Raw genomic sequence first — 9527 nt, forward strand, 5'->3', positions numbered from 1 at the left:
GGTCCTCAGCTCTGTGTCTTCTCTGATGTGCAACAAGGACTCCTTTCAGAGTGAAAGATTTCCCGCACTCAGTACATGAATAAGGACGCTCACCCGAGTGACGTCTCTGGTGTTGCAGAAGGCTTCCATTCGAAGTGAAAGATTTCCCGCACTCTGTACATGAATAGGGACGTTCACCTGTGTGAATTCTCTGATGTTCAACAAGGCTTCCTTTTTGAGTGAAACATTTCCCGCACTCCGCACATAAGTAAGGACGCTCACCCGTGTGAATTCTCTGGTGTACAAGAAGTATCTTTTTCTCAGTGAACGTTTTCCTGCACTCTGAACACGAATATGGACGCTCACCCGTGTGACTTCTCTGATGTATAACAAGTGTCCTTTTCTCAGTGAAAGATTTCCCGCACTCTGAACAAAAATAAGGACGATCCCCTGTGTGAGTTCTCTGGTGTTTAACAAGGTCTGCTTTAAAAATGAAAGATTTCCTGCACTCTGGACATGAATAAGGACGATCATCCCTGTGAAATCTCTGGTGTCTAACAAGCTCTCCTTTAGTAATGAATGATTTCCCGCACTCTGAACATAAATAGGGACGCTCACCGGTGCGTATTCTCTGGTGTGCACTAGGAGTGCGTTTAAAACATTTGCTGCGCTCTGAACGAGGGAAAGGAAGCTCCCCCGTGTGAATTCTCAGGTGTAAAATCAGTGCTCCTTTCCGAGCGAAACATTTCCCGCACACTGAACATGAGAATAGATTGTCACCTTGGTGATCTCCTTCATGGGGTGAGGAAAATTCCTCGGGATTAGAAGGATCTGTTAATCTATCTGCAGTGTAAAATCTTTCATGGATATTTACAATCATAGTATGTGATTGATGAGAAGATTCCCCCTGATCAGAGGGATCCATTGATGTCTCCGGACAGGAAGGTCTGTGATGTATATTTTGTGTATTTGGATTTCCTCCTGGAGGATCCTGTGTGATGACATTATCTTCTGACTTACAATCAGCAGATAATAGAAGATGTCTCTCCGAGGAATTCCTCACATCACATCCATCTGTTGGAAAACAAGGTTTAAATGTTAGCCTCTTCACCCTCCAAAATCTATCGGAAAGTGTTCATATATGATCCGCAAATTCTTTAATATTAAATAGCTATGACTGAGGCTTAAGTAGCCAAAGTAGGTTTGTGGTTTGTTACTATATGGAATTGCCTGCATTTGTCTGGATTTTAAATAAAATAAAACTTGAAGATCATATATGGACTCCAATCTGAGCAATATTCTAAAAAAGTATCTCCTCCTCATTTGTTGGGAACATGACGTTATATTGACAAAGGAGATGAGCCTTTCATATGGCCTTCTCCATGTCTGTCTGTCCACCTGCAAGGTGATTAATGTGGCCAGTCTCTAGGTGGAGACCAAACCTGATTTAAGCCAGCCAAGCCTGCAATCTCAGTATCTCCTTCTCATTTGTAGGGAACATGACATTATATTGAGGAATGGAGATGGACCTTTCATATGGTGTACAGTATCTCCTCCTCATTTGTTGGGAACATGACGTTATATTGAGGAATGGAGATGGACCTTTCATATGATGTACAGTATCTCCTCCTCATTTTTTGGGAACATGACAATACAGTGGAACCTTGTATTGTGAGTAACATGGTTAACGAGCGTTTCGCAATACGAGCTGTATTTTTAAAAATTCTGACTCGGTTTGTGAGTGTTGTCTAGCAAAACCAGCAGGACTCAAGCCACAGCGTTGTGCAGTACTGCGTTTAGCCTGAGTTAGGGGGGGGGGGGGCGCGCTGGAGCTGAACTGCACCATTCGGAAATGCTCAGAAATACTCTGTTCCCAAAGGTCAGCCGAGCTGTCCTCTGGGCTTTCCGTGTGTTTACGAGGCTCTCCGACGCCCCCCCACCTCTGGCCACATGCGGTATTGCATGCCATTGAAGTCAATGCGGAACAAGTTATTTTAGTTTCCATTGACTTCAATGGGGAAACTCGCTTTGATATGCGAGTATTTGGATTACGAGCATTCTCCTAGAACGGATTATGCTCGTAATCCAAGGTTCCGCTGTATATTGAGGAATGGAGATGGACCTTTCATATGGTGTACAGTATCTCCTCCTCATTTGTTGGGAACATGACGTTATATTGAGGAATGGAGATGGACCTTTCATATGGTGTACAGTATCTCCTCCTCATTTGTTGGGAACATGACATTATATTGAGGAATGGAGATGGGCCTTTCATATGGTGTACAGTATCTCCTCCTCATTTGTTGGGAACAAGACGTTAAATTGAGGAATGAAGATGTTTTCAAGATAGGTTCACTTTTTTGGAAAAATCAGGGGGTCTTTCTCACCTGCCTTCCATTGAAGCTAATGGAGTTGCAGAGCGCCCTTGCGGCGAAGGGAAGGTGTCACCAGGAACTGGAACATTCATTAGAAAGCCACCGGGGGTGTAAGTAACCCCCCCCACTACCACAACCATAAAATAATTCAATATTTATCTTTAAACAAAGTTTTAAATCTTTCTTTGTATAGACAAGCAATTGATGGAGTGTTGCGTCAGATTGGAGGTCGCTTTAAGTAAACAGAAAGGTGTAAAACGAATATTGAATTACTTGTACGCTGGGACCAGGGCCGTGCTATACTGCGAGTATGTGGACTTGGATGATGGGAAGAGCTGATAATTATCCAACATTTCTCCTGAAACTACAATCCTATTTAGAAGTAAAGTGAGACTGTAACCCGTTTCTTCCATAGTGCTTATACTTACTTGTGTTGATAAGTAGAGAAATGTCATCCAGTTCACTCTTCATAATCTCCCCAACCTCCTCCATGGATGGCTGATCACCCCCCACATACGTCTCTACTTCTTCCTCTTTAACCTCAGCTTTTATATTAATCCGTTCTTCATCCTAAACCCCAAAAATATTGGAAATATCAATTAAAGTCAACTTATGGCAGTTATAAAAGACAAAAATCAGTGCAGCTCCGGCTACATTCGCACTGCAAGAGATAACGGCTCACTTAGTTTAGAGGAGAGAAGCACTTTTACGAACCATCCTCGGCTCCACAACGTATATGGTGGACTGTCTCTTGCCGTCGTCACATCCAATGCAGAGCTATTGACTGGGAATTAGGTAGGTAGATCTTCTTTTCCATATACCAGACATAATACCTCGTACACATGGACGGCCGGATTTTTCGAGACAAAAAAGGTCAGACAGGATTCTTTTCTAGGAAAGTCCGGCCGTGTGTAGCCTCCATCTGACTTTTTTTTTTTCGGAAGTCTGACAGGCCTCTTTCCGTCGGACTTCCGGCGGACTTTTGCAGTCAAATGTCCGACCGTGTGTACAAGGTATGAGCAAGCACTTAACCCTTGCAGCTCGGGCAGAGTCCCACTGCAAGGGATAATTTAAGTTTTCCCGGGTTGGGCTATAACTGTCCGATCACAGACTGGGGGGGGGGGGGGGGAGGAACAACATCTGTAGGTGTTCAGCAGAAAAAAAAAAAAAATCCTGTCTACTGTCCTGTCTATTTTAGAACAGATGACATGACCATTTCCTGTGAGCCCAGAGGGGCCAGGGATCCAACCACTGGGGGGGAGGGCGCATGATCACACTGGATTGGAATCACAGGAGCAAAGACCAGCACCACGCCAATGGGAATATGACCCCCTAATAAAGAACCACAAGGACGCCATGATGGAGTGATTCTTGTCCCTTGACCCTTTTCCCCTGTCTCTCTACCCCCCTCTTTGTCTGCCCATGCTTCTTCTCCTTCTCTTGATCTCAAAATGCTTCCTTAGGAATCTATAGAGCTAAACGTATAATGGCCCCGACCCACTTAGTATTCCTGATTCGTTATGTGACCCCATGTCTTATTTTGCCTGCAGATTCATGCACTATCTCCCCTAATATGCCATATACGGCGCAACACTGACCCCCTCACAGATACGAGGTTGGTAGATGCAATTAATATTCATATTATATATTTGGGGATTGTTTAATTGAACGGCCTTGTAGTGGTCCGCGTACACATGCTCTCGTTCCCATTTCTCAAGTATCTTAGACATGAGTTTGTTATGTCAAACACGTTGCTTACTGCTGATGTAAGTGTTTTCACTGTATGTAATGTTTGAGACGCTATCTGTCTATGTGTTTCTTCCTTTTCTTCTTATGAATAAAATAAGATTGAATTAAGAAACACAAGGAGGAAGAGGACTCATGATGTCATATGACTGGACCCAAGACCCACAGAAAATAGAAGAATGTCATCTCACAAAGTTCAGAATCACTTCTGTGTTCTATACACAGAGTCCACCTACCTGATGATGGTGAGGGATGGTGTGACCTTCCTGTGTGGAATCCCTGGAGTACAGAGGATGGGGACATCTCTCTGGTGGGTTTGTGCCACTGAATGGCTCCATCATGATGTCCTTGAAGAGGTCTTTGTGTCCTTCTAAAAACTCTGCCATCACATCGACCTCCTCCTCTTCCTCTTTTATCTCTTCTTTAACAGCATTATTACAATCATTCTGGTTTATACCCTGAATATTCAATATAAATGGGATTAGCTGTAACAATATAGCTACCAAACAGGTCTAAATGAATGCTATTTTTTAAAGCAACCTTATGTGAGATGATGTGATCTTCCCGTGTGGAATCCCGGGAATACAGAGGATGGGGACATCTCTCTGGTGGGTTCCCATTACTGGATCCATCTGTAGGAAACACACACACTGACTGAATACATTGTTTCTATGTGTTTATCAGATGATGGGGGATCTAGGTGGAGCCTCCGTACTGCTCTCTCCTTTACAATAAAGTCTCCTCTTACCCGGTGATGTGAGGGGCGGCTGATTCTCCACCATGACATCCTTGTAGAGATCCTCGTGTCCTTCTAAATACTCCCACTCCTCCACAGAGGCTGTGACATCCTGACACCTTATAGGAACCTGACACACACAATGATACAGTCACCATCCAGACACATCCCTTGTCTATTACTGGAAAATTTCCCAGAATTCCCGGCACCGCTCACCTCTCCTGCCAGCAGCTGAATTATTTTGTTGGCAATGTCCACAATCTTCTTGTTATTGTTTCTCTTGGGTTTCAGGGAATGAGGTGATGGCACGGTGATGGTTAGATGGTCACCAGACTTCACTGAAGGAACACTCTGCATTGAAAGAGCAAGAATAATGTCACGTGACCTCCCAGAATCCTCCTCTACTCCCAATTCAGGTCTGTTTTATTAATAGAGATAAGGATTATTATCATGTGACCTCCCAGAATCCTCCTCACCTCTCCAGTCAGAAGATAGATGATCTCCAGAGTGAGGTCCAATATCCTCTCAGTCGTGTGTTTCGGGTCCGCCTCCATCCTCACGGATGTGATCATGTAATCCATAAAAGACTCTGATCTCTGTAGACAGATCATATAATGTTTTTGACAATCATTATAGCTCATAGACAAGTAGAGATTCTTTGTACACCCTCCGTCTAAAAGTGAGTGAAGTGACCCTTGTGTATGTATTTTTATTTGACATTAATATTAACTCCTTTGTGCCGGCGCCTCCCAGTCCTTCAAGAGGTTTCAGATGCCGGGAGGCGGGTTTTATGATCATGTGACCGCTGAGATTGCCTGCCACCGCGATCACATGATCGGAAAGCTCCCAATCCCAAGCTCCCAAGTGCGCAGGTCATGTGCTCTCGGCACAGCTGTGTCTGCAAGTTGGTACGTACATACGCTGCCGCTCAGTGCCAAGGCCCACCTGCCGAGAGGCCGCATGTTTGCGTACCGCCGGCGCATAGGGGTTAAGTTAGTGAGGAGCTCATCATATGTCCATGTAGCTGAATGTATGACACTATATTTAGGGTAGATTTCTTGATAGTTTATAATATAATCCATATGTGTGTATCAGCTTCTGCTGGAGATAAAATATGTCACAGTGACTATGGAGGAAGAGGATGGACATAATGGGGGTTACTGGGTGTAAATATAAAATAATAGCTTATTACCTCCTCTGCTGCCAGCTCTAACGTCTTCTCTCCCCCCTTCACAACTCTCTCCTCTCACCAGGAACTTCCTGTTTACATCCCTACATCACTTCCTGCTCATAAAGCACCTCACTTCCTGTCTTTATATCACTTCTGGTCTGCACTTGACATCACTTCCTCCCCAATTGTGGTATCACTTCCTGTGCCTGTACAATCACAAGCTTTCTCTCTCTGTGTCCCACCATGAATTGTCTTTTTGTTCCACTCAATATAATTGGAAAAGATCTCCACCTTGACAATAAAGTCCTTAATAGGGAGTCCCATCTATTTACACTATGGGAATATTATAAAATAACACTGCAATGGTTAAAAAAAACAAAAAAGTAAGAATCACCAGATCCTGTAACCATTTAAAAAAATTGCAGATAAAAGCACAAAAAAATGGAGTATGGACATTGCTTACCTGCCGTGTTTTTCAGCTCTATAAAATATGTGTTCCTCTGTAATTAAGGAGTATTCTGTAAGCATACCTCCCAACCGTCTCGGATGTCCCGCAGTCCCGCGATCATAGCTAAATTCCTGCAGCCCAGTGCCAGAACAAGCGAGTGACGTCTGGTCACCAGATATCCTGCATTTGGGCTGCGCGGTTCCCTGACACATACCAGTTACCCTGGCTCCACCCACCTTTTCCACTTCTCCGGCTCCGGATGATGACAGCCGCAACTGCACTCTGACCACCTCTCTCCTCTCTTGGAGACGGTACACTGCAGCATGGACTGGACAGACTCAGCATCACAGCAGCAGGTCAGTGTAAACCCCCGCCCCCCGCTCAACAACCTTAATGCGCGAGCCCCCCCCCTCAACAACTTCAATTCGCCCCCCCCCCACGCAACAACTTAAATTTGCCCCCCCCCCCCCCCCGCTCAACAACTGTCCCGCAGTGGAAGGAATACGGCATGCATGTGTGGTCTGTGTATATACAAATAGGCTGAGACTATTATTTTTCCTCCCCCGCGTGCCTCTTGAACCATGTGTCCAGGTTTCAGGTGGACTGAAACCCAGACACATTATTCACACCGAGCTGTGGCTCCCAAGCAACCAAGATAGTCACACACAAATCTGATGCCGTCCGGGAGCTGTGGGCGGCTGTTTAGGGGCAGGTTCAGCATCACTGGGATGCAGGGTGATGATCTCGGCAATTTGGCCACAATCGCTGTTCACTGCGGCACGCTATGCGTGCCACATTACTACACTCCTTGGAGCACCCAAAGGTGTCCCAGGCTGCTAAAGTGTTTGAGTTTGACTTGAAGAACAGGTGGCAACCCTAGGCCCCACATTCATTCCCTGTCCAAATCTTGCCACCTCAACATCTCCAAAATACGCCCCCTTTCTAACCAAGGACACCAGAAAGCTTCTAATTCACTCCCTGATTATCTCTCGCCTCGATTACTGCAACTTCCTTTTCATTAGCTTACCTTTACATAGGCTATCCCCCCTTTAGTCCATCATGAATTCTGCTGCCAGGCTCACCCACCTTACCAATCGTTAACGGTCTGCTACTCCTCTCTGCCAATCATCTCCACTTGCTTCCATTTACCCCACAATTTTTTTTAAAATGCTAACCAACTTACACAGCCATCCACAACTCAGCCCCCAGCTACATAACTAATCTGGTCAAGCGCACTTTTTTTGGGAAAAAATACACTTTTTTTATTAAAATATAGGACAACAGTAAAGTTAGCCCAATTTTTTTATATTGTGAAAGATAATGTTACGTCGAGTAAATTGATACCCAACATGTCACGCTTCAAAATTGCGTCCGCTCGTGGAATGGCGACAAACTTTTACAGTTTAAAATCTCCATAGGTGACGTTTAAAAAATTCTACAGGTTGCATGTTTTGAGTTACAGAGAAGGTCTAGAATTATTACTCTCGCTCTATCGATCGCTGCGATACCTCACATGTGTGGTTTGAATACCGTTTACATATGCGGGCGCTACTCACGTATGTGTTCGCTTCTGTGCGCAAGCTTAGCGGGACGGGGCGCGTTTTCTGGCTCCTAACTTTTTTAGCTGGCTCCTAGATTCCAAGCAAATTTGTCAAACCCATAGTAGATGTCAGTGTTAGAGGAGGTGAGCTCCAGCTGGGATTGTAAAAAACCTAAAGGCACACAACATAGAGGCACCAAATAGCGAGTATAGAAAAATCGCACTAACATTGGGAGGGGCTGAGTGGTATATTATAAAAGAACTAAAAGAACTTCACTACCGTAATTTTCCTAACACCAGTAGTGAACTTGTATTTCAGATGTGCTGTTTATAAATGACACTTCAGAAAACACACATGGGTGACCAGTGTGCCCATAATTCACCATGAACATCATTGGATGGATCAGATCATAGAGACAATGTACAGAGCTGATCTGACTGGCTTTGAACCTTACGATCACTGTGATGACCAACAGCTCTGGAGGGACAGTTGAATACATTGATCTATATTTAGGATATATCCGGTCTATAAACCAGAGGCTCTGGATGGACAGTTGTATAAATGGCTCTATAATTAGAATGCATCTTGTCTATAAACCAGAGGCTCTGGATGGACAGTTGGATAAATGGTTCAATGTTTAAAATGAATCTTGTCTATAAACCAGAGGCTCTGGCCCAGATTCTCAAAGGCGTTACGACGGCGAAACACCATTTGCGCCGTCGTAAGTCCTAATCTGGCCCCGGGTATCTATGCAACTGATTCTTAGAATCAGTTACGCATAGATACCCATTAGATCTGACAGGTGTAAGGCTCTTACGCTGTCAGATCTTAAATGCAATTTTTTTTCCCGCCGCTAGGTGTCGCCGACGTCGTTTTCCCCGTCGCTTATGTAAATTAGCTAATTACGACGATTCCCGAATCGGTGAGACGTCATTTAGCGCAATGCACGTCGTTTTTTTTTCCGACGGAGCATGCGCAGTACGCTCGGCGCGGGAACGCGCCTAATTTAAATGGTGCCCGCCCCATTTGAATTGGGCGGGCTTGCGCCGAGCGCTTTTACGATACACCGCCGCAAGTTTACAGGTAAGTGTTCTGAGAATCAGGCACTAACGCTGTAAACCTGCGACGGTGTAACGTAAATCACATACGTTACGCTGCCCAGGAGCAACGTAATTATATGTGAATCTGGGCCTCTGTATGGACAGTTGGATAAATGGTTTGATAATTAGAATGTATTTGGACTGTATACCAGAGGCTCTGGATGTCCTATATTTGGTCTATAAACCAAAAGACGTCACAGTGACTATGGAGGAAGAGGACGGACATGACGGGGGGTTACTGGTTGTAAATAGAAAATAATATCTTATTACCTCCTCTGCTGCCAGTTCTACCAATGTCTTCTCTCTTCTTTCCTTCAATTCACCTTTCACTGAAAGCTTCCTGTTTATACCTCTACATGACTTCCTGTCTCTACTTTGCATCACTTCCTGTCTGTGCATTTTGCTGTGAGATCACCACCTTGTGTTAAATA

The 9527-nt window shown here is 44.6% G+C and overlaps 1 pseudogene; it reads right to left on the reverse strand.

Moving 5' to 3' along the window:
• The window catches only part of LOC120910520, a 70152-nt pseudogene extending 64762 nt beyond the window's left edge, over positions 1-5390 (reverse strand).
• Between the last annotated feature and the right edge of the window lie 4137 nt (positions 5391-9527).

Source organism: Rana temporaria, chromosome 8, assembly GCF_905171775.1.
Source record: "Rana temporaria chromosome 8, aRanTem1.1, whole genome shotgun sequence".
Classification (NCBI taxonomy): domain Eukaryota; kingdom Metazoa; phylum Chordata; class Amphibia; order Anura; family Ranidae; genus Rana; species Rana temporaria.